Genomic DNA, 4649 nt, shown 5'->3' with positions numbered 1-4649 from the left:
CTTTGGTGACAATGCATTCCCTCCATCAGCAAATATTTGCCACCTGTGTTTCAGCCCACCGGCAGGCCACCCAGAATCTGAGCAGAGGCTAGAATGGCCATGAGCCAGCAGAGGGAGGCTGCAAAGGAAACCAGTATTATTTCTGGCTGCATCACTAGAGGCATAAGGGGCTATAACTAGGGAGAGGATGGGTGTCTCGGAGAGAACGAGCATCTCTGTGCTCCATGGAATAACTGGAGATAAAGTTCAAGTCTCAAATGTGTCCGGGGAAGCCAGGTTGAAGGTTGCATACAGGTGGGAGTATTTGAGATGATTTTGGGTGACTCATGAGAATTAAAAACTTTAATTCAGGAAATATAAAACACGTGCAAAATAATTACACAGAACAGTGTAATGAACACCCAATGTCAACAATTATGAAAAAACATTGTCACTTCCATGCCAACATAAAGCCCTTGACTATCCCAACATTTTTGGCCACAGCATTGGCTTCTCCAGTCACCCTTGAGCTCAATTTCAGCAAGACCGAGGCTAGTCTGTGTGGGGCCCCCGCCTGCACCAGGGCCTGCTCCACTTTAGGAGCATCAGGGTGGGTGGACTGAGTCACCGAAAGGAGGGGAAGTAGCAGCATCTTCTAGGAGCCCACTCTGGCTCCCACATGCCATCACCTGTGACAGAGGGGCCATTAGCTCCATTTTACACAGAAGGAAATGGAAGCCCAGGGAGACTAAGTGTGTCACCCAAGGTCACACAGCATTCAGGGGAAAAGGTGGACTGGGAACCTATGTATGTCCAGTTCCAAATCACACGGCAATCTTTGTCAATGCACACCAAAGAGAAAAACTGAGACTTTCTTTTTTCTTTCTTTTTGACTTTTGAAGGAGAACTGGATCGGGGGAGCAGCGAAGTGCCCCAATCTTCATCTTCTTCCCACTACCTCAGGGCCCTGGCCTGTTAGCTGGACAGGTGATATGGGTAAAATGGTCGCCACCCACCTACCCACCCTGGGAACACTCCCCAAACTCTGCCACCACTGTGTCCTTCAGGAAACCATCTCTCCTTCCTGCCTCCTGCATCTGGCTGTCACCTATGTAATCCTATAGACACCCTCCCCTCAGGGCTCAGGATGGCAGGTGTGCTCAAAGACTCCTTCCTGGGCCAACCCACTCCCTGCAGACAGACAGACTGAGCCCCAGAGAGGAGCAGGGAGGCTGGAGAGGGGCAGCTGGGGTAGGAAGGAGACCTGGTGCTCAGCCCAGGCGCTTGGGTGGCTGAGATGGGAACCAGGATATGGCTCCCAAGTGGCCACCCCTGACTAATCTGCTGTTGTTAGGTGGGGGAGGGGATGCTGTCCTTGGCTGGAAGTACCCGCCCCCCCTCCAGCCCACTCCTCAGAAGCCCACCGCACAGGGGACCCGAGTGGCCTATCTGCCTCCACACTCCAAGGGGCAGGGAAGCAGGAGGGCCCAGGCAGCGCTGCCGGCTCCCCTGGCTCAGTGAGGGCCCCCAACCTACCCAGGCAGGGCCCAGGTGGGCCTTGCCACTTCATGTGCTGGCAAAGCCAACAGACCGTGGCTCTGCAGACCGTGACCGCTTCTCAGCAGACGGCAGCTCAGTCGTCACCACCAATACCAACGCCTCAGTGCACTTGGCAGGACGGCCTCCCGCCTCCCCGAGCCCACCCGCGTGAGCCAGAGAGAGGCTGGCGGCAAGGGAGGCCTGTAATGGAGAAGCAGGCTGGTGCTCAGGCTCAGCGGGGCTGCAGTGTGACTGTGTGACCTTGGGCAAGTTACTGAGGCTCTCTGAGTCTCCCTTGCCTCACCAGTCTTTTGTAGGTTCAGAGTGAACTACTATATTACTAGCCAGGATGAAGCTGGGCAGATAGATGGAAGCACTAGCTGTGCTTTGCTCCCTCCCATGACCCATTTCTCCCGCCCTTTCCAACTGACCCCTGCAGTCACGTCACATTGACAAGGAATGCTCTCCTGGCTTCAAGGACCATTGCCTTGGCTCGAGAGCGAGTTTGCACCCCTGGCACAGGAACCCAGGCCTCCAAGGGAGGCGGATGCTGGGGACCCCGCCCCAGCCCCTGCTGTGCCTGGAGGAGCCCGCCCAGGTGGAGGCCGAGCTAGCACAGGGCGAGCGAGCACAGGGCAGGGTGAAGGCGGGACCTGGTGGACCTAGAGCAGTGGGAAAGGCACCGGCTTGGAGCCTGGGAGAGCTAGGCTCGGGTTATGCCCTGGGGACCTGGGGTGCAGCCAAGCCAGGCAGGTGCAGCCCTGTGCCACTCCAGGGCGCCTTCAGGGGCCGTCCACAGGGATGTGTGTGTCCAGGGAGCAGTTTTCTGCCTGGAGGAGGAGGTGCCTTTGTGCCCAAGGGTCAGCTCCCTGCATTTTTGTCCTTTTTCTCTTCCTGCGCCTCCTGCACTGGCCTGGGGACTGCTCCTGGACAGACATAGGTCCAATTATTCCTGTCCCCAGAGCCAGGACAGGGCCTGACACCCTCGTGAAGGGACTGAGTGACCCCCGTTATGGTTTGGTGATATGTCCTCCAAAGACCCCAGCGTGGAAGCTCGGTGCCCAGCACAGCAGTGTTCAGAGGTGGGCGCTGGGGAAGGGGCTGTGTCGCAGGGCTCTGCCCTCACCCAAGGACCACTCCACTGACAGCTGTCGGGGCAGCGGTGATGTAGGGCATAGTTGGAGGAAGCAGGTCTCTGGGGGAGTGTCCTTGGGGACTGTCTTGCCCCTGGCCTTTCCCCTTCCCCCTCTGCTTCCCAGTGGCCACGAGCTAACAGCTTGCCTTCTCCTGGCCCTTCCGCCTCTCTCAGGCCTGGAGCCATGGCGCCGGCCCACCAGGCACGGAAACCCCTGAAACTGCAAGCCAAAACAAATCCCTCCCGCTCTGAGTTGTTCTCCTCAGGTATTTTGTTTGTTAACAGTGACAAAAAGCTGGCCACCCACCTCTGCATATGCCCTGCAGGTGAGGCCCCCACTGCAGGGCCTGCACCTCAAGAAGCCCCTGAGGCCCCAGACAGATGGAGAGACTCAGAAACGCACAGATAGGGGAGTGCGGGGGTCAGGAAGGGTGTCCCCCCAGGATCAAGGCCCAAAGTGCAGGGGTGCCCTCTCTCCCACCTGCCCACCTTCAGGTTGTACACTGCACAGGAGATGACAGAGGGGCGGATCCCGCCTCTACCCCTTGTCCAGACTGGGGCCTCCCTCTGGAGCCTCCTTAGCTCCCAGTCACCTCCTTGGGTCTGCCTTCAGCAAGCTAGAACAGGGAAAGGGAAGAGTCTATACTGCTGACAGGTGACACGGCAGTGTGGTGAGAGGTGGCTCAGCCAGTTGTGTAAGCTTAAAAAGCCATTGGACCTCTCCATTTCTTTTCTTCTTTTTCAAACTTTTTTAAATGTTAAATATTTATTTTTTAGTTGTAGTTGGACACAATACCTTTATTTATTTATTTATTTATTTTTATGTGGTGCTGAGGATCGAACCCAGGCCTCGCTAGTGCTAGGCAAGTGCTCTACTGCTGAGCCACAAACCCAGCCCTGTGAGCCTCATGTTCACAGCATTTAAACAATCAATCTCACATGCACAGCTTGATTATTTTTTCCATATGTATGTACCGTACCTATGTAACCACCACCCACATTAAGATATAGCTTTTCAGTCACGTGTGGTGGCACACGCCTGTAATCCCAGCAGCTCATGAGCCTAAAGCAGGAGGATTGAGAGTTCAAAGCCAGTCTCAGCAACTTAGCAAGGCCCTAAGCAACTCAGTGAGACCCTGTCTCTAAATAAAATACTAAAAGGGGCTGAGGATGTGGCTCAGTGGTCAAGAGCCCCTGGGTTTCATCCCTGGTACCAAAAAAAAAAAAAAAGATACAGCTTTTCATCCCCTAAAAAGCTCCCTTGTTGAGCCTTAGTTTCATGTCTATCAAGTGGAGGAAATGGCTTCACAGAATGTTTTGACAATGGAATGAGATGAGATTTGTCAAGCGTTTAGCCCAGTGTCTGGCCTGAAGCATGTGTTCAATCTGCAGCAGGCTGTGATTATTTCCCTCTCACATTTACTTAGCAATTTCTGCCTCATTTGAGATCCTCAATTAGTCTGCGTTTAAACTCTAGGAAACTGAGGCTCCATGATGCAGTCGTCTTTGCTTTACTGTGTGACCTTAGAAAAGTGACCTCCCTTCTTTGGGCCAGTAAAGAGGTCAGATTAGATGTTCTCCTAGGTCATTTGACCTCTAGAGTCTGTTTATGTCCTGGGACCCTTGACTTCCCCCCACTGGGTCAAGGGGTGTGGGCCTGGCCTCTGGGTGACTTGTATGTATTAGGGATGGAGGAGGCAGTTGTTTGGGGGCTGTCAGCTGGCCGGGCCAGCCCTGAGGTGCACCCGCTGAGCCCTATCTCTATGTGAACTTACTCTCAACCTCAAATTGCACACAAGGCATTTCGAGGATCTATTTACCTCCCCTGGGTCCCCCAACCCATTTCACATTTGTCAGGAAGAAACTGGAGGAGCCTGAGGAGCCCTTCCTCCCCTCAGCCACCTGTGGGACCTTCTTGGATCAAGTGAGAGTGGGGGTGACAAGAGTGAGAAGAATAAATCCTGGAAGACAAAGCCCCACGGTTCTCCACTGAGTA

Source organism: Marmota monax, unplaced genomic scaffold (assembly GCF_021218885.2).
Source record: "Marmota monax isolate L192 unplaced genomic scaffold, Marmota_monax_Labrador192_F-V1.1 WCK01_AAM20220418_F8-fsc00068, whole genome shotgun sequence".
Classification (NCBI taxonomy): Eukaryota; Metazoa; Chordata; class Mammalia; order Rodentia; family Sciuridae; genus Marmota; species Marmota monax.
The sequence above is the reverse complement of the archived record's forward strand: the minus strand, read 5'-3'. Positions refer to the sequence as shown.